This window comes from Tachypleus tridentatus, chromosome 10 (assembly GCF_004210375.1).
Source record: "Tachypleus tridentatus isolate NWPU-2018 chromosome 10, ASM421037v1, whole genome shotgun sequence".
Taxonomy (NCBI): domain Eukaryota; kingdom Metazoa; phylum Arthropoda; class Merostomata; order Xiphosura; family Limulidae; genus Tachypleus; species Tachypleus tridentatus.
This window is the reverse complement of record NC_134834.1, coordinates 48,270,330-48,293,100: the sequence shown is the minus strand read 5'-3', so window position 1 is coordinate 48,293,100 and position 22,771 is coordinate 48,270,330. Positions and strand designations below refer to the sequence as shown.

Below are 22,771 nucleotides of genomic sequence, written 5' to 3'. Positions count from 1 at the left end.
GTGATATCTACCACCGTTATAGAATCAATAATCCAGTGATATCTACCTACGTTATAGAATCAATAATCTAGTGATATCTACCATTGTTATAGAATCAATAATCTAGTGATATCTACTATCGTTATAGAATCAATAATCTAGTGATATCTACTATTGTTATAGAATCAATAATCTAGTGATATCTACCATCGTTATAGAATCAATAATCTAGTGATATCTACTACCGTTATAGAATCAATAATCTAGTGATATCTCTACCATTGTTATAGAATCAATAATCCAGTGATATCTACCACGTTATAGAATCAATAATCTAGTGATATCTACCATTGTTATAGAATCAATAATCTAGTGATATCTACTATCGTTATAGAATCAATAATCTAGTGATATCTACCATTGTTATAGAATCAACAATTCAGTGATATCTACCATTGTTATAGAATCAATAATCTAGTGATATCTACCATCGTTATAGAATCAATAATCTAGTGATATCTACCATCGTTATAGAATCAATAACTAGTGATATCTACCATTGTTATAGAATCAATAATCTAGTGATATCTACCACTGTTATAGAATCAATAATCTAGTGATATCTACCGTTATAGAATCAATAATCTAGTGATATCTACCATCGTTATAGAATCAATAATCTAGTGATATCTACCACCGTTATAGAATCAATAATCTAGTGATATCTACCACCGTTATAGAATCAATAATCTAGTGATATCTACCTATTGTTATAGAATCAATAATCTAGTGATATCTACCGTTATAGAATCAATAATCAGTGATATCTACCACCGTTATAGAATCAATAATCTAGTGATATCTACCACCGTTATAGAATCAATAATCTAGTGATATCTACTACCGTTATAGAATCAATAATCTAGTGATATCTACCATTGTTATAGAATCTCAATCTAGTGATATCTACCATTGTTATAGAATCAATAATCTAGTGATATCTACCATTGTTATAAATCAATAATCTAGTGATATCTACTCGTTATAGAATCAATAATCTAGTGATATCTACCATCGTTATAGAATCAATAATCTAGTGATATCTACCATTGTTATAGAATCAATAATCTAGTGATATCTACCATTGTTATAGAATCAATAATCTAGTGATATCTACCATTGTTATAGAATCAATAATCTAGTGATATCTACCACCGTTATAGAATCAATAATCTAGTGATATCTACCATTGTTATAGAATCAATAATCTAGTGATATCTACCATCGTTATAGAATCAATAATCTAGTGATATCTACCATTGTTATAGAATCAATAATCTAGTGATATCTACCATTGTTATAGAATCAATAATCTAGTGATATCTACCACCGTTATAGAATCAATAATCTAGTGATATCTACCATTGTTATAGAATCAATAATCTAGTGATATCTACCATCGTTATAGAATCAATAATCTAGTGATATCTACCATTGTTATAGAATCAATAATCTAGTGATATCTACTATTGTTATAGAATCAATAATCTAGTGATATCTACCATTGTTATAGAATCAATAATCTAGTGATATCTACCATCGTTATAGAATCAATAATCTAGTGATATCTACCATTGTTATAGAATCAATAATCTAGTGATATCTACCATTTATAGAATCAATAATCTAGTGATATCTACTACCGTTATAGAATCAATAATCTAGTGATATCTACCATTGTTATAGAATCAATAATCTAGTGATATCTACCATTGTTATAGAATCAATAATCTAGTGATATCTACCACCGTTATAGAATCAATAATCTAGTGATATCTACCATTGTTATAGAATCAATAATCTAGTGATATCTACCACCGTTATAGAATCAATAATCTAGTGATATCTACTGTTATAGAATCAATAATCTAGTGATATCTACCACCGTTATAGAATCAATAATCTAGTGATATCTACCATTTTATAGAATCAATAATCTAGTGATATCTACCACCGTTATAGAATCAATAATCTAGTGATATCTACCATTGTTATAGAATCAATAATCTAGTGATATCTACCACGTTATAGAATCAATAATCTAGTGATATCTTACTCATCGTTATAATCAATAATCTAGTGATATCTACCATTGTTATAGAATCAATAATCTAGTGATATCTACTACCGTTATAGAATCAATAATCTAGTGATATCTACCACGTTATAGAATCAATAATCTAGTGATATCTACCATCGTTATAGAATCAATAATCAGTGATATCTACCACATTGTTATAGAATCAATAATCAGTGATATCACCACCGTTATAGAATCAATAATCTAGTGATATCTACCATTGTTATAGAATCAATAATCTAGTGATATCTACCAGTTATAGAATCAATAATCAGTGATATCTACCATTGTTATAGAATCAATAATCTAGTGATATCTACCACCGTTATAGAATCAATAATTCAGTGATATCTACACATGTTATAGAATCAATAATCTAGTGATATCTACCATCGTTATAGAATCAATAATCTAGTGATATCTACCACCGTTATAGAATCACAATCTAGTGATATCTACCATTGTTATAGAATCATAATCCAGTGATATCTACCATTGTTATAGAATCAATAATCTAGTGATATCTACCATCGTTATAGAATCAATAATCTAGTGATATCTACCATTGTTATAGAATCAATAATCTAGTGATATCTACCATCGTTATAGAATCAATAATCTAGTGATATCTACCACCGTTATAGAATCAATAATCCAGTGATATCTACCATTGTTATAGAATCAATAATCTAGTGATATCTACCACCGTTATAGAATCAATAATCCAGTGATATCTACCATTGTTATAGAATCAATAATCTAGTGATATCTACCATCGTTATAGAATCAATCTTAGTGATATCTACCATTGTTATAGAATCAATAATCTAGTGATATCTACCATTGTTATAGAATCAATAATCAGTGATATCTACTACCGTTATAGAATCAATAATCTAGTGATATCTACCATTGTTATAGAATCAATAATCTAGTGATATCTACCATTATAGAATCAATAACTAGTGATATCTACCATTGTTATAGAATCAATAATCTAGTGATATCTACCATTGTTATAGAATCAATAATCTAGTGATATCTACCACCGTTATAGAATCAATAATCTAGTGATATCTACCATTGTTATAGAATCAATAATTCAGTGATATCTACTAATGTTTATAGAATCAATAATCTAGTGATATCTACCATTGTTATAGAATCAATAATCTAGTGATATCTACCATCGTTATAGAATCAATAATCTAGTGATATCTACCACCGTTATAGAATCAATAATCTAGTGATATCTACCATTGTTATAGAATCAATAATCTAGTGATGTTGGGATGTATAGCGTTAATGTGATTGAAAAATTAAGTGTGTGTTCTGTAGATGTGAATCCCTCAATCGTGTTTGTTTGTTTGTTTTTGAATTTCGCACAAAGCTACTCGAGGGCTATCTGTGCTAGCCGTCTCTAATTTAGCAGTGTAAGACTAGAGGGAAGGCAGCTAGTCATCACCATCCACACCCAACTCTTGGGCTACTCTTTTACCAACGAATAGTGGGATTGATCGTAACATTATAACGCCCCCACGGCTGAAAGGTCGAGTATGTTTGGCACGACGGGGATGCGAACCCGCGACCCTCGTATTACGAGTCGCACGCTTTAACACGCTTGGCCATGCCGGTCCCCAGTAATCGTGTCATCTACATATCTGTACCAGGAGAGTGGTGGATATAATGCTGTATTGATTGCTTGTGTTTCAACTTGTGTCATAAAAATATGTTTTTGGCAGAAGTTCTAAACATTCTTAACAAAACTTCTAAACATTGTTGACAGAAGTTCTAAACATTCTTAACAAAACTTCTAAACATTGTTGACAAATGTTCTAAACATTCTTAACAAAACTTCTAAACATTATGTAGAAGACGTAATAAAAAATATTAAATAATGTGGTCTAATTTCTAAGTACTGTTAACAAAACTTATAAACATTGTTGGCAGAAGCTTTTAACATTTTTAATAAAACTTCTAAATACCGTTAACAGATTTTCGATGTTTGTATATACGTAAAATTTTCTCTTGAAATTTAGTAGAGTTGAATGAACATTAATATAGAGAAAACACCATGCTCAGCATATCTGTGTAAGTTTTGTATTCGATTTTATATACCACTAGCTCTTCATTCTGATTTCATCTGATTATAACGTTTTTGTTCAGTTATCATGACTAGTTTTATATATATATCATGGATTCCGCACTTCTGCTTAATTAATAATGTATGAAACAGCTTCGATTATTACCATAAGATGAAAAAAATTGCATTTTAACTATTAAAATATGCTCGAGGTAGATTTCTTTTTATTACGAATATGACTTGTAAAAATATCGTTTAGTATGATTGTACTGTGGTTAAAATATTTATCTTTTTATTTACTAAGTTACAGTTCTGTTGATAATAGTTATTTCAAATAATTTTTATTTTGAAATATGGAAATAATTATTATTCGTTCAAATACTTTATTAGAGTTGGTATTATTACGCAAATGTGTGATTAAACGTTTAAATAATTTAACCTGAACATATATGCCAAATCCATCACAAAATCAAAATAAAATTGTTTTTTTTCTTTTGTTTATAAGAATATCTGAGATTTGATAAAACTGCGTGGATCTATAAAGCGAGAGAGAATTTGACAAAATCAGAGAGACACATTTTAAATTAAAGAAATAATAGCTTGTCGCCTTTTGGTTTGAACACATTGCAAAAATATTTCATCAAACATAAATATAAAGGTGCAAGTTAGAGAAAAATTAAAAACGTTTTCTTCAATGAGGGTTTCAAACCTAGTTTTAAAGGTGCAAGTTAGAGAAAAATTAAAAACGTTTTCTTCAATGAAGGTTTCAAACCTAGTTTTAAAGGTGCAAGTTAGAGAAAAATTAAAAACGTTTTCTTCAATGAAGGTTTCAAACCTAGTTTTAAAGGTGCAAATTAGAGAAAAATTAAAACGTTTTCTTCAATGAAGGTTTCAAACCTAGTTTTAAAGGTGCAAGTTAGAGAAAATTAAAACGTTTTCTTCAATGAAAATTTCGTTTTAAAGGTGCTTAGAAAAATGAAGAAAGTTTCAAACCTAGTTTTAAAGGTGCAAGTTAGAGAAAAATTAAAAACGTTTTCTTCAATGAAAATTTCAAACCTAGTTTTAAAGGTGCAAGTTAGAGAAAAATTAAAAACGTTTTCTTCAATGAAAGTTTCAAACCTAGTTTTAAAGGTGCAAGTTAGAGAAAAATTAAAAACGTTTTCTTCAATGAAGGTTTCAAACCTAGTTTTAATAAGTATCACAGAATATCCTCTTAGTTTTCAAATAATGTACATACATATCATCTCATGCGATGCTGTCATTATGTTTATAATCAAATCACGTGCACTTGTATCTTTTCCTGTGATCTTGTTATTATATTTATTATATGATGTAATTTTGTAACTGTATTCAAATCATGTGCACATGTATTGTCTAGTGATCTTTTCATTGTGTCTACCATGTGATGCAAATTTGTAACTGCATCTTAAGATTCAGAATAAATGTCATGAAACTATTTTTGTTTGTATTTTTACTGGGCCTTTCCAATTTTTAGCCGTATAATATAAATCATTTTTGCATATAAATATTTTAAATTTCATAGCATTTGTTATTTTTAGTTTTATTATTGTATTTCTTGAATAATATTAATCCATATATAACCTTAAAGTTACATTTATGTATTAACAACTGTTGTTATTTTTGGTTATTTCACTTTCCGTATGAATCACATACTTACCAAGAACGGTTAACACGAACAATATTGATGCAATAAGCGATACAGGCTTTTATCTGAGTTTTAAAAATCACGCATATTCTTAAAAATGATTTAGAGCTCTAACACTTGATTTCATATTTGGAGTTATGCTTTGTTTTACGACATGCTCAAAGAAAAACTTGAATAAAATTTACATTGTTTTTATTTCTGAGTATATCTGTTTGAGCACTTGCAAAAATCAACAACAGCTGATTGCGTCACAACAACAACAGAATGTCTTGTTGTCGTTGAAACAGTTGAGATTTGTTAGCTGTGTTTCAGGAAATAGACTATATCTCAAAATCACAATGTTAAAGTAACCTTACCCTGTGTACTCCTATATAATGTTATTGTTAGAGCACTGTAAACAGGTTTGATTTGAATTAAATATCTTTTAATGTGGAGAAGAATGTTTTATGTCTGACTTGAAAGATGATCTGCTGTCACTGCAAAGGCTCACCTGCTAATTTCAATAGTTTTGATGGAAGTTTCTACTTTCTTTATTAAAGACAAACATATGAAACCAGAAGTCTTATACTCATGGAATTCCATAATTTTAAACTTGACTGGATTCGGTCGGTCAGTTGTACTTTCGCGGTCAACGATTTATAGAACGTTAACTCACACTAATGATCGCTCTTCTGTCTTAAAAAAAACAAAAAACAAAAGAGTGGAGATATCTTTCTTTTTCATTTGTTGCAGCACGTGCTGCCGTCTATCAACGGTCTTGTATACCACAAAAACAGTATTTTATATTTATTGCGAAATATTATGGTTAAAGGCCTGGCATGGCCAAGCGCGTAAGGCGTGCGACTCGTAATCCGAGGGTCGCGGGTTCGCGCCCGCGTCGCGCTAAACATGCTCGCCCTCCCAGCCGTGGGGATGTATAATGTTACGGTCAATCCCACTATTCGTTGGTAAAAGAGTAGCCCAAGAGTTGGCGGTGGGTGGTGATGACTAGCTGCCTTCCCTCTAGTCTTACACTGCTAAATTAGGGACGGCTAGCACAGATAGCCCTCGAGTAGCTTTGTGCGAAATTCCAAAACAAACAAACAATTATCGTTAAAATAATTCAATGATCTTCGTCATACCAGTACAAAAAGTCAAACCTATTGTTCTTACAAATTATGAGAAAGCAAATCTGCATACATCCATAAAATACGCTTTACTTTTCAAATGTTTTATTTTTCTTGAGTGTGAACAGAATTAAACAGTGTACTATTAGGAAATATAGTTTTTTTATGAGGTATAGTTTAATCGAGCTATTAACTAACATAATTTATTTTTTAACTTTTTCAATTATTGTTTTACGTAATGGGTATTTTCGGTTGTTAATCGCAAAGCTACATACTGGAATATCTGTGCTTTACACACTACAGGTATCGAAAATTCGGTTTATAACGTAATCAGCCGTTGGATTTACCGCTGAGCCACTGGAGAGCCACGTAATGACATTAATAAACAACTAATCCAATAAGTTAGAAGAATAACAGAAATATCCTCACATTTCACCATTTAGTTTTATCTTACGACCCGCGTTAAATAAATCACAGAAATTTTCTTTAAATTACAACTATATTTTATTTCTACGTACATTTTACGATTAAAGTATGTTTAACCTATTAATCTAAACTTGTCAAAATATGTGCGTCAGATAGTCCTAGTACTAGATAACTTTCATGTTCAGTAAATTTATTGCGTATTTAAAATGATTTTGAAATGAGTTATATGTTAAACTAATAATAGTGGTTCTTTTATATGTTACCAAATATGACGTGTTTACCTTTGCATCAGAATTCATATATTTCTCAAGTATTTCACATGTTGAAACGCACACCATGTAGAATAACTTGCGAAACGTCGTCTTACTAACGTATTTCATGGCCACGTGGTTAGGGCGCTCGAGGCGTAATGTAAGGGTCTCGCGTTCGAATCCCCGTCACAACAGACATGATTGCTATTTCAGCTTTGGGAGCGTTATAATGTGACGATCAATCCCACTATTCGTTGGTAAAAGAGTAGCCCAAGAATTGGCGGTGGGTGGTGATGCTTTGTCTCTAGTCTTACATAACTAAATTAGAGACGGCTAACGCAGAACAAACTAACGTATTTACTGGTTAGACCTTCCTAAATACTCAAATATGCTTATACGACGTCTTACGGGTTAGGCCTTCATTTATCACTAAACAAACTTAAATATTTTTTAATTGAATAATAAACGATAAAGTAAAAAAATATGAGTATCTTCAAGATTATTATGTACGTTACTATATATTATATGTGTTTAATGTTATGTTATCGTTAAACATATCGTAGACATTAGTTTATTTAAGATTGCATATTCAACTTGATTGTATTATTTACAGCACAGTATGTCGTTCAATAGCTTTTGTAAGCTATTTTCCAGATATTTTATATACGTCATTCTGGTTATTTCTTTTCAATAAAACAGTTAATGATAACCTATTGTATCATATATATATATACATATACAAATTCCCATAAAGTAGTTCTATATACGAAGATTCAGTTTAAATTTTCTTTTATTAGTGTTATTATTATTTTTGCCTTTTTGGCTTACATTTCGTAACTTTCCGTGAGAACTTTGATAAAATGGAAGGCTGCAATTTTACCCCAGTTCTTTTTTACACGTAGAGTAATTTACAACTAATAAAACACGTAACCTCTCCCACCCAGATCCTCCCCAGCTAAGAAAGACAAAGAGTTAAGTTTTCTTTTCTATTAAATCTAAGAAATTTGTTGTTTTGTTCTATTGTAGCTATCATACCATCCCGTAAGGAAAGAAATTGTTTGAACTTCATACAACCAAGAACACGATCTTCCATCAGTGTTCTTTTGGTGGAATTTAAATTTCTGAAAGTAAAAATATCAGAGAATAATGTTTTTTACTGTATCACGACTAAGAAAAAAGGAAATTTAAGATATGCATATCCAAAATAAAAGAGAAGAGTTGAAGCTTTAAACGCTGATACTTCGTATGATGTTAAAATATAACGTAGATTATGTGGACAGTGCAACTAAGTGGATGTTCCCTTTTCCATCGTTTTGAATTTTCAAATTTCAAAATTAAGAGTATCAGGAGAGGAATTTCATATATAAAAGCATTGCATACTACTTCATATTGTTGTGGTTAGAAACATAGCTAAAAACACAGAGAGAACGTCATGGTTTCTGAGTGCCATGAATTAATTATAACTATCCGTAAGTTATAAGGTTGTGTTAGTTTAAGAAAATTGAATACGCGGGTACAAGCGCACCACAGCACTTCAAGTGCTGAAACTATACGTAGTTTATATAAAGAATTGAAGATTAGTGCTGTTCTCGTGTTACATTTGGTCATGAGTTTAAAATATGAAAATAATATAGAGAATTTCCGTATCTTAACATTATATATAACAATATGACCTTAAGTGTTGATTTGAGATTTCTAATGTTCAAAATTAAGTATATATCATTTAACAGCATGGCAGCATGTTTTACTTTTTAATCTTTTTCAACGTTATTATTTTAGCCCCCAGTCTGTGACTTAACTTGACCTTAGTCCCTAAAATATGGTGATAAATTTTCACATCATCAGATCCTACAGTGCTTATGTTTATCTTTAGATTGTTGTATTAGTTGGGCCTACAAAGCACATAAACGGATACTCATTTTAGAGAAAACTTCCCTAAAATATGGTGATAAATTTTCACATCATCAGATCCTACAGTGCTTATGTTTATCTTTAGATTGTTGTATTAGTTGGGCCTACAAAGCACATAAACGGATACTCATTTTAGAGAAAACTTCCATATACCAAGGATGACCTATTTTGAAGAGAGAAAGTTGCTATTTTTGATATAACCTTGCCCGAAAATTTAGTTATTTTAGAGAAAAACGTAATCAATAGTACTTAAAGAAGAATAGTAACAGTTTCTTCGTTCTGAATTTCGCGCAAAGCTAACCGTCCCTTATTTTGCAGTGTAAGACTAGAGGTAAGGCAGCTAGCCATCACCACCCACCGCCAACTCTTGGGCTACTCTTTTACCGACGAATAGTGGAATTGATCGTCACAATATAACTCCCCTACGGCTGAAAGGGCGAGAATGTTTGGTGCGACAGGAGTTCGAACCCGCGACCCTCAGATTACGAGTCGAACGCCTTAACCCACCTGGCCAAGCCGCGCCTGAATGGTAGTAGAAAAAATACAAGAGAACCTCTACAAAATGTATTATCAAAAGGGTGCCATGAATGATATCCATTAACATCTAAATTATTATCTTCAACATCCAATACATAGCAGTATTTTTCTGTTTTTGAAGAAGATCTCTTCTTTTTAGTTCTACTTTTCTTTGTATTCTTTTGTGGAAACTCTCTTTGCATTTTTATCCTTGATAATTTTTTTTCAGTGGTCATATCCACATCGAAAATGTTTATTGCACTTGAAACACCTTTTCACTTTGATGTTATAAGAAACTGTAAGCAAAGGATCACCATTTGATGTTTCTATATTCAAAATCCATTTTCTAAGACTTCCAACCCACTTTCAAACCGAAAGAGGTCAATATTGGTCAAAGAAGAAATTAAATCTTTAATGATTCTACAGTGAAAAAAACAATTATTGAAATTTAGTTGTTACAGAATCGAAGCTCTAATCCATAAGAATCATTTTAGCATACTTTAAGTAAATTTTAAAGTTCCAGGATGTTACGTACTCTAGATCTACTAAAAATAATATCTACCAGACAGAAATTAAAGACTTGATCGATTTTTCTGGTTGAAAGTTGCTAGACATTTAGACAATTTTAGAACCTGTCGACCTGCAACAAAAGATAATGAACAGTTTTATTTAGCCTTTTTTATGCCAGTCAACCAAAGTACGACAGGATTTGTTGTAACGACATCAGACTTAAATACATGGAATTCAATAAGAACACTTATTATGAGGAAAAAGAACATTCACTATATTCTAAATGGTATTCCTTCATCTTTGTCCCCCAGTGGCTCAGCGGTATGTCTGCGAACTTATAACGCTAAAAACCGGTTTTCGATACCTATGGTGGGCAGAGAACAGATAGCCCATTGAGTAGCTTTGTGCTTACTTCAAAACAACAACAATCCTTCATCTTTGTTATTTGTCTAGTTTTGCACTTACAACGCAAAATTATTCAGCTTGATAATTACTTCAAATAAATGGAGAAAATATTTTTCTTTAATGGCATAATTAATTTGTGAAGCTTCTGTTTTAAATAGAGAACAATGTTTCCTCTCATATATTTTTATTTTTCGATTGCTTTTACAGGTAAGACTTTGTTGGCGGTGTTCGTGTATGGGAGCATACTATAGTTAATATATCCCAGGGAACTCGATTTAACCTACTCCAGATTATTTTCCGAAACGTAAGTATTATCAAACATATCCAGACAATAGGTATTAATAGAACATATTAACGTTTGAAATACAAAGTGACAGTTGTTACGTTAACTTGGTATTAGTTATCTAATATACTCAACTCTTATACAGACGATTTTAAAGAAAACTCCGTAAGTACAAATTACAACTCCTCAAAAGATAAAACTCTGAAATCCTATATTTTTTCTCGGAGGCTTCTTTGTGCTTTCCGGCGGTGTAGCGTTAAGTTTGAAGCTTTGTAATTTTAAATTTTGAGGTTCAATACTTACATTAGACATAAAGTTGCTCCCCCTCGTACCAAACATGCTCGCCTTCTGAGCCGTGGGGGCGTTATAAAGAGCGGTCAATCCCACTGTTCGTTAGTAAAAGAGTAGCCCAAGAGTTGGCGGTGGGTGGTGATGATTAGCTGCCTTCCCTCTAGTTTTACGCTGTTAAATTAATTATTGGATGGCTAGCGCAGATAGCCCTCATATAGCTTTGCGCGAAATTCAAAACAAAACAAATCAAACCATAGAGTGGCCAATCGTGAACTTTTATGCTTAACAACAATAAAAGAAACAGGAAGAATTAGAAAGTAACTGTCAGTATGTGAAGGTTTTCTATATAATGTAGTGTGGAAGTTTCCTACTTTTTATGATAACATTCAAAACAGAAGTTGTTATTTCATTTTACTTCCCTGGAGAACGAGATACTTCTATTGATAGAGTTTAAACGTGAAAGAAGTTTGTATTAAAGGAATTCCATATGGTCAGTTAAGAAGTGTGTCATGAACATATTTCATGTAAAAGAAAAGTGGATGGATTGTAGTTGAAAACACTTTAGTTTTCCAAAATTTTCCATGTAGATACTTGTCAGAAGGTTAGCCCACCCATACCTTTTGTTCAAAGAAACTGTTTTGGTATTTGAAGTAAGTGGTTACAAGCTCCATAATGGAGTCTGTTTTGAGACTGGTGGGGCCGATCAGGGAAGTGTAATTTAGGTAGTTGGATAAATATTGACTGGAATGTTTGAAAAGAGATCAGAGATCTCTAAACTTGTTAGGAGGTCATTTAGGTTAATGAGTATCCTGAAGAGACTGAAGTGTTCTTTATGAGGTACAGTGTATCGTCTCCGAGAGGTGGGGAACAAAGAGAATAAAAAAACTTTGTAATTTGTTGGTAAGGTGAGTTTATCGCACTAACTAGTTGTCGAAGAGGAACAATCAGCTTGTGAGCTTTTGGTCGACAACTGTCACTGAAACTTAAGACAGTAATGAAGAAAAGTTTCAGCATGATGTTTTGAATATCTATACAAATAACGTAAGCACAAGTTCACAGAAACAAGCATGACTGTAACGTATGTCGCAAAAGACATTTTTTTCGTTACATTTTGTTTAATAATAAAAAGTAATTTTAAAAACTTCCCAACTATTTATTTATTTATTAAAACACTAAATTAAACAGCTGTGCTGTCGTTTTGATTTTGGCACAAACTATAAGTGTAGTGGTACTAATCGCTAGATGCATATTTTTTATGTACCATTGTATCATAGTTTGTGAACATGAAAAATTGTATGCATCAATGACATGCAAATTTTTGTCTACGTTTATTAAAAATATCGTAATATTATACCAATCATCTTATTACAATTATTTTTTCTTAGCTCTTTCATAAGTGAAGATTGGGAAAAAATCCTAGACTTTACCAATTTAGTAGTTTATTAGAAATTGGTTGTATTGTAATGGATGAAATGGTTCTTAACTCCATTTTTCCACAACTGGTTTAGAATATATCCTTAATCAGATGAGAGTAAAAATTTCTAAATGTTCATGCAAGTGCTCTGTATGTAGTATGGCATACCTGTTAACGAAATGTCTAAAGGCTACAATTACGTACTAATTATTTTAGTTATTTGAAGATTGTATATGTCAACGTCTGGAAGCTCATATCACTTTGTTATATTTTTGACCTAGATACTAGTACAAATTGGTATGAGATAGATGTTTATCTTGCCTATAATTTGATTTATGGCATATTGCACATTAAAATTTAGACCAGATTTGAATTTCAACAGTAAATCAGAACTTTGTATTGTGAAGACAAGTATAAGAAAGCTTCTCATCTCAGCAGCCAATAAGAGAAAACAAAAACCTGTAATCTGGTTATTTGGTATAATACACAGCACATTATTGGAAATAAAGATAGTTTATTAGTTCACTTGAGTTTGTTTCTTTCCTCTGCTTTCTGAATCCGAAACAGTTCTCTGCATTACATTTCCTGAATATGTGTTTAAGGGATACTTGTTATTTACATCACGTCATGACAGTTGCTAGTTTAACGACTTTTTAACATCGCACTTACCGAGATCTTTATTAGTGGAACTTACTTGCTGCTTGGTCCCTGTTAAACTAACTACAACGTGGTTTGATCTCATGCCAAGCATTTCAACATAGAAACGACGCTACTGAATTCGATTCCCGGATCTACAGAAATTTTGAAACTTGTCAGAATTCTGAAGAGTAGTATAATCGAAACCACATCAAGTATGTTGTATATCAGTAAAGTAATACTAACAGCCTGTAGAAGTAACTTCAGTGTACTTGGTATGTCGCTTGCAACTCATATGAATAATTATTGATTAAACTGCTTAACTATGAAAGATAACTGTTCTTATTTTATCCAGTTAACTTTTGCAACTATCCATTTTTACTTCTAAACTATATTTCTACATTATTTCACAAAAGGTTATGTTTTAATATTCTTTTAATAATATGTTAAGTAAGTAATGTTAAATGTTTCGTGTTTGTTGAAATTACCGTGGTGATGTAGTAACAATTTAACTGAAACATCTCCAGAATGTTCCTTTCAATGATATTTTATTTTGAAATATGCAGGATTTACCGCCATCCAAGACTAAAAGCGCTGTTTACTAACGAACAATGAAATTGTATAGTTAAATATATAACTGCGTAGATATATAAAATAATGCTGTTTGTAGGTTATTAAGATACATAAATAGTACATCTAACGAGTGCTCAATTCAGTGTTCGATCTGTGAATATCTAGTAGATAACTGAAAAGTCTAGAATGTTATTTCTAATGCAATATATCTTATTTAACCATCTTCACGAGACAAGGACACTGTTATAGAATACTATATTCTATTTCACTAGCTTCACGCAAGAAGGATGTTATTTTAATTCTGTATGGTCTATTTAACTAGCTTGAAGTAACAGGGATATTGTTGTAATGTTGTATGTCCTATGTTTGATTAGCTTCAAATAATAAATATATATCGTTCTAATGTAGTATATTCTATTTAACTAGCTTCTAACTAGAGCATTATTCTAATGTAGTATGTCCTATTTAATAATCTTTCAACAAGGGCATTGTTGTAAGGCAATATTGTCTATTTAACAAAAAACATTATTATGACACAGCATATTCTTTTTAACTAGTTTTATGTCACAAAGATGTTGTTCTAATGTTGTATGCTCTATTTAACCGATTTCACATAAACTCTTCCTTGAGATTGATTTGGTTTGATTTAATAAAAACAAACTATGGAAACTCAAAAAGGCTTGCAGTTTTCAGGAAAATATGTTGTTCAAAACTCATAATATAGGTAAATTTATAAGTAGGATTATATACGGACTTTTCTCTACGTTAAAATCCTTTAGATCCTCTACCGTAGCTTTTATCTGGCAACAATGCAGGACGATGAAATTCGTTAAACTGTGGAACACTGTTTTAAAATAGGTATCTAGGCAACAGTTGTAACAATCACTGACATTCGGTGTTAAAATTATTAAACATATGGAGTTATGATAAATCTGGAATATAAATTGGTTGTTTTGATATAATAAACAAAAGGAAAATACAGTTATAGGCATTATATAGAGAAATAAAAAATAAACGTACCGTAAAAATATCTTACACAAAGAGAGGAAGATCTCAAAACCTTTGATGTTCATTCCAACAGTCGATTTGACAGTACATAGTTTATTTTTTTGTTTGTAGAACATGATATCGATAACTCTCTTCCATTACTCAATGTTCTGGTTAACAGGAACACGAGTTTGGAGAAGTTGACCACCATAACTCTCTTCTCTGGAATTTTGTTTTTGAATTTTGCGCAAAGCTACACGAGGACAATCTGTGCTAGCCGTCCCTAATTTAGCAGTATAAGACTAGAGGGAAGTCAGCTAGTCATCACCACCTACCGCCAACGCTTGGGCTACTCTTTTACCAACGAATAGTGGGATTAACCGTACAATATAACGCCTCCACGGCTGAAAGGGCGAGCATATTTTGTGTGACCGGGATTCGAATCCGCGCCTCTCGGATTACGAGTCGAACGCCTTAACACACTTGACCATGCCGGACCCTCTCTGGGATTATCAATACACTGAGATCTGGTGCTACAAGCATATACTCCTTGTTTACCTAGATGGAGAGTTTAAAAATTTTGACAAGATTTTCAGGAATAACGGTTATCCAAGTAAAACAATTAAACGTGTGTTATATAGTTCATCTGCCTCATCTACTAATGAACCACAACACGATAATTGCAAAAAAAAAGGATTTCTTTCTTATATACCAAAGGAAAAAAAACTTCGTAGAATAACGAATAAACTTAACATCATCGTAATTTTCTTAATTCGTTGTATATTATGCGACAGTCTTACAAAGGTAAAATACCTCATTCCAGTCCTCTTACAAAGAAACATGGTTTATAGCATTCGACGTAAGTGTGATGAACAAAACATTGGAGAAACAAAACACCCGTTACAGGTAAGGTTTAAAGAACACCAAAGACATATCAAGAACTGTGCTGTAAACTCATCATCTGTATCTTGTAGAATTATAAACGGTTTTTTCTCTACGTAAAACACTTTTATTTCGAGCTTTCGGTTCCCCTATTGAAGTCTTCATTGGGCAGCAACTGAAGAGTGAAAGGGACGAAAACATGCAAGAAAAGTAATTTAACGTGGAGGGAAGTCCGTTCACAATTCTGCGTATTAATTAATCTATAACCTTTCACGTTTAGAAAAACGACCGTATAGTAGATTTAAAATATCAGAATAATAGACAGAGAAGAAAACACCACGTATAAAAATACATTCAAGCACAAGGCAAATATATGTCTCAGGACGGCTGGTATAGGTTTTAACACTTTTACTAATAAAGCAGAGAACAATGTTTCGGGCATATCAGATCATCTTCAGGTTAACCTGATACATTTCCACTTCAATTGGGTTTCTCATTATCACGAACAAGTACAAGGCATCAGGGTGTGTTAATAAAACACTGACCAACAGATACTCAATACTTTATGAACAACATTAATAAAAGACATAACGCATATTATTTGTTGTGGTTTCGATGTCAAATGAAACCTTTAATTTTACAACGTATTATTTGAAGCTTAAAAATCCCTTTATATATTTTTTTTCTCCATAATGCTTATAATTGTATTATTTTTGTGTTTATTATATCGAAGCAATCGATTCATATTCTATATTTGTCATAACTCTATCTCTTTACTAGCTTTAATACCACATGTCAGTTATTGTTACAACTGTTGTCTAAATACCTATTTTAAAGCAGTTTTCCACAGTTTAACCAATGTTATCGGTCAATACATTGTTGCTCGTTAAAGGCTTCAGGAAGAGGGTCGAAAGCTCGTAAATAAAAGTATTTTAATGAAGGGAAAAGTTCGTATATAATTCCACAAAATGTGTGTAGTGTTTTATCTGCTAAAGAGTCTTATCCACTCATTGGTTAAAACTAGGTTAAAATATAAAAGTTCGGAGAAAACAGTCCCTAATTTTAAATTACTAACCAGAGGAAAGACAGCCAAGTTGCAGCACCCCCACCCCAAAACATTTTGTACAATTCTTTTAAACAAAAAAGAAACATCTGTTTGTCACTTTTCTAAGGAAAAACATATCTAAAAGCACATTCAGCTGTAGTACGTCTTGTACCCTGGACCCTCCAACCTGTAGCCCATCACACAAACCACAAGATAATGCCCGATTCAAGATTGTTTGTTTGTTTTGGAATTTCGCACAAAGCTACCGAGGGCTATCTGTGCTAGCCGTCCCTAATTTAGCAGTGTAAGACTAGAGGAAAGGCAGCTAGTCATCACCACCCACCGCCAACTCTTGGGCTACTCTTTTGCCAACGAAAAGTGGGATTGACCGTCACATTATACACCCCCACGGCTGGGAGGGCGAGCATGTTTAGCGCGACGCGGGCGCGAACCCGCGACCCTCGGATTACGAGTCGCACGCCTTACGCGCTCGGCCATGCCAGGCCTTGCGATTCAAGATTATGAATAGTACTTGCATAATTATTACAATTGAACAATTTGTGACACAGGTAAATATATTTATCTTTTTAAACATTAAAATAAATATTATCCTATCTGTTTGCATTTGTCGTTTTTAATTACATACAAGAATGAACAAAAAGATAATAGTCCATTTCTTTCTTTTCGTAATAAAACCATAACATTTAATGAAAATTTATAAATATAAAACTATTAATTATTATATTCACAAAACTGATGAAGAGTCATTCATCGACAAATCTGTGTTTGATTATTGAAGCTAGGGTCTGAGTCCCTTCCAAGCCAAGTATCAGTCAGTTTGTAAAAGTTACTATGGATGAGAAAGTAAAGGGTTATCCAGAGCTGAAATATTTATATAGGATAATACTGATTTGTAATAATAATAAAACTGCTTTGATGATGAGTATTGTTATATTGCTCCAATGAACACAATATCATCAGTTTATGTTTATAATAGATGGAGGTAACATGTGTGATAAAAATATACGTTAATATTATTTTTTGTTTTTGTTTCTTATTATCTTTAACGTAGTATATTCGTGTACAATTCCAGCTGGCGATTTCTTTAATGGCTGGTAGTTTTACTTTATAGACTGACAAGCGTGGATTTTATAAACACAGATGCAACTTCAGAACAGGTTTGTTTGTTTGTAATTAAGCACAAAATTGCAAAATAGGCTATTTGTACTCTGCCCACCACAGATACTGAAACCCGGTTTCTATTGCTGCAAATCCGCAGACATACCATTGTACCACTAAAGGGAAGAGGGTGACTCCAGAACACAATGCATTTAAGTACCAAATTTGAAAATGAAATTTTGCAGACTGAAATATTGAAGCCCAATTCTGTGAAGTCTTGATTTGGGGTATTTTGCGTACACCACAATAATTTTTGGACTTTAAATTGTGGAAATAATTTAGATTGTAAAGTGAGGAAATAGCGAACAAGTAGTTTAAAACTGTTGTGTTTCGTTCTTTATTGGCAACTGTGTTAACTTGTTCCCAAGTTGTAGCCATGCAACTGAAGTTAATGAGCTGGTTACTAACTATAGCCCGACACATTGAAAATATGTCAAGGATAATGGACATGGCAACGTATTCGCCACTGCAAGTATTACTAAAATTAGAGTCTAAAAATCTGCTGCACATAACGAAGTTCTTTGGATTGTTTACTTTGTAACATGCTTATCTTCATGATAAATTGTCTTTAATAAATTTAATAAGTCACTAAAGTAATTTTGTTTTATAACAAGAGTTCTTTGTCCACTGAAGGAACATGTTTTCTGTGTGGGTATAAATGACTAAAAGCAAGCACCTGGGAAAATAATACGTGAACGGTTAATTCAGTATGTATATATATATATATATACACCTGTAACGGAGTCTCTTTTACTAATTTTCTAATCTAAGAGAAAGAAAGTGTAACTTATTTCTATCTAAACACTTGAAATAAAATATTGGCTTAATTTTGATTGGATGATGGTAAACAGTATTGTCTGTATGTAGTAAAAACACGGAAATACGTATATATGTGTGTATGGTTAGAAATAACTACCACAAAAATATATATATATATATATATATATAGTGATATATCTCACAAAAAATGATGCAATAGCAGTCTCGCCAAGCTTACTATTGTATAGATTAGGCATCTGACAATCCGAAACATAATGTGAAACGCAAATGATTGCTTATTCAGTCTATATATGTATATATATCAGACGAATGGGAGCTAACCTATCACAGCAGACTGTCACAAATTGGATTCAAGTATCCATAAGTGTCACTAACAGAATGTGGAACCATTTTTAAGCTAATGATACAATTTATCGTACTTTTGTACAAGGTTGGACATCAATTACAACACGTCCAGACCAACAGTATCTTTCAAACCCAGATCGCTGCAGTCGTAGGTTACTTTTCCGAGAGTAAATTACAGAACTGGACACTGTATCAGTTTAGTGAAACAGTCTTTACATGACCAACCTGTATGTCAGATGCATCATGTTCGTAGCAAGAATGCGAAACAGATCGTGTGCAATAGTACCATGAACACTAAAAAGACGTTTGTTTGTATACGTTTTTCCTGAGGTAATGCAGATTTTTGGTTTGGTTTAACACTGTGTCATATCTGATAACGTATGACTTATAGACATTGATGCAAGGACTGTAAGGATCCGTTAAACTTGAGATGTGCAATCGGAGTCAGATAAAGAATTACCTTAAAATGAAAAGCTGTTATTACATTAAAAGTGTCATTTTTACAACTGAGTTAACTGTAGACCTCAAACTTGCACATTTTTTTCATATGGGTTAACAGTATTCTTGTAATGAACTCAGTATATTTTTTCTGACATCATAAACAAATTTATAAACTAACCATGATGACTTTAGAGCAAGAACACGGTCTTTAAATCGTAGAATGAGAAAACAAATGATATTAGTTTTAACTAAATACAGTTATTCTACATTTAAAGTTCAAAAAATATTATTATTAAATAATTAGTTTTTAACATAAAACACATTCACTTTTATTTTTCCAAAAATTGCTACATAAAATAAGTCTTTGTTGAAAAGCACTAAGGATGACAGCTTCATAACAGTATTTCTTATTCCATACCAGTAACCACTAAGGGTAAAGAAACGTTTTTTTGTTTTTTTATTATTCTGCAAAAATGAATTTGTTCTTAAATATGTCTTGTAAAGAAGCAGTTAGTCTGTAGTTATTGGAAACGTGTTCTAACGTGTAAAGCATTTTACTTGAAGGCATTAGTGAATTAAGGAAAGTGTCCCAGTTTATAAATACGTTAAATGGTAGTCATCAAAAAACGTGTTTCAATATGTATAGGGCCCGGCATGGCCAGGTGGTTAGGGTGTTCGAGTCGTAATCTGAGGGTCGCGGGTTCGAATCCCGTCACACCAATCATACTGATCCTTTCAGCCTTCGAGATGTTACAATTTTACAGTCAATCTCATTATTCGTTGGTAAAATAGTAGCTAAAGAATTAGCGGTGGATGGAAACGCCTTGCCTCTAGCTTTACACAGCTAAATTAGAGACGGCTGACGCAGATAGTCCTCGTGTAGTTTTGCGTCAAAATCAAAAGGCAAAGAAACAGTCTGTGTAGCTTTACTTAAAGCCATAAAGGAGATCTTAATAAATCTGACTCGAAGCTGTATAGTTATTTATTTAATGTATATGCAGCTGAGCTAAAACTATATAGAAAACAGCTGTAATATGATTAAATGTAACCATTTAGGACTTGTTGCGGTCCAGACCGTATAATCTTGATGTCATCTAAGTACACGTTGTAATCAGAGCACAATCAATGTGAACAAAGTTGACTTGGTGCTTTCTAAGAAAGTGATTTAATACTCTCACAGTTGACTCAAAGCTAACCTAATAATAAACGCTTTCGAATTTTAACTATTACTGTATTTTCTCGATCAAAAATATACAGACCGATGATTTAGAATTTCCAACACGAGGATATTCTTTATGCATAATGACAATGGAAAACAAAAGAAAAATGGATCGATTTGGGGAACCAGGTTCATCCAAAATAAGACCTAGAATAAAACATACCCCATACGTAATAAGCAAAATGCAGCATCTTATAAGAACACAAAGATCAGTAACAAAAGTCATGTGTGTGCTCAAGACAACACTGCGCAATATAATGAAGAAGGATCGCCATCTAGAAAAGCGAAACAAGTCACGTGTACATATTATGTCCCTACAGCATATCCATTCATATGTCACATACCTCAGGCAGTTGGAGAATAAAAGGGATATTATATTATTGGATACCAATGCATACTAATAAAGTCTCCGCACACAAGGATTATGGATTTATATGCAAACTGTTGAAAAGGGCGCTGGAAAAACATTGTTACCGTATACTAGATGTCTTTTAGAAAGCCTGTAGCCACGAGAGATGTGTTTTGTAAGTGAAAGACTCAAGACGTAGTTTTTAGCTTTAGACACTATGCTGCAGAGCTTTAATAGAAACGTTCAGTTGTCAACTAGTTGTTTTTTTATATAAACTTGCTAAGTAAGTTTCATTGTGTGCTTTATTCTAAGCTAGGTACTTGCTGAGAAACGAAAGACACATTAAGTTTGAAGCTTGTATTTATTAAAGTTAAATTTTGTTTTTGATTATTCAATCGAAAAACTATATTTACAATTAGTACATAACACATTATTAACTTCCACTCTCCCATACTGAGTAAAACTACTAAATATTGATCCGGCTTCAATGTTCAGTTAACATACTGCTGATCCATATGTTTAATCGTCCGAATATCTGCTTGTGTTTCAGTTTTTAGCCATAAGAGAGTTAATTACCTTTTGTATTCGCTCAAACTGCTGTTAACTTTGCTCTTGTGTATGTTACTTTAAGATAATTTGCTCAGCTTTTCTCTATCACGTATTAAATAACTCGTTCATTATTTTTCTCAGTTATTTATCGTTGTTCAGGTAGCAGGTTTTTATTTTTTATATATGACTTTTTTGTTGATATTAAATATTTATTTCAATACTACTCTTGGGCTACTCTTTTACCAATGAATAGTGGGATTGAATTCGAACCCGCGACCTTCAGATTACGAATCGAGTACCTAAACCACCTGGCCAATATATTAAATACGTTAGAATGAAAAAAAAAACATGTTTTTTTAGGTAAATACTATCTGTTCTTGTAAACGAAACATGATATGAGATGTATGTTATCTGCAAGTGTATTATTATTTGAATTAAATCTTAACGTTTGTCTCACACTTGAATGTCACATCATAGTCAAATAAGAACATCATAAAAAATATATTTCTTAGATAGAATCTAAGTTTTCTGCTTTGTTATTAGATGTCTCATTTAATTACGTAATCAACTGAACTTCAAAAAGCAGCAAAATAACATGTTGCTTTCTTTTGCGAAATTTCATTTAAAATTGAGTCAAGATTCGTTTTATGTTGCATTACGCTGTAAGTATTTCTGCAAAGACATATTAAACTAAAATTCATGGGAAGAGATGTTCATGTGCTGCAATGATTGTATTTTAAATTAGTTTTCCCAGTGTGCGTGGAGCATAAATTTCAAGGATATTTCGAAGGTATATTACTTCAAA

General features: G+C 32.1%; 1 protein-coding gene across 4 annotated transcripts in view; it reads left to right on the top strand.

The window, feature by feature from the left end:
• LOC143229213 (uncharacterized) overlaps positions 1-22,771 on the top strand; it is a 314,530-nt gene that overhangs the window by 154,889 nt on the left and 136,870 nt on the right. For all 4 annotated transcript variants that reach the window (XM_076461217.1, XM_076461214.1, XM_076461211.1 and 1 more), the window contains exon 3: positions 11,201-11,297. The gene's annotated coding sequence lies outside the window, so the exon portion shown is untranslated. The remainder of the gene's footprint in view (positions 1-11,200; positions 11,298-22,771) is intronic.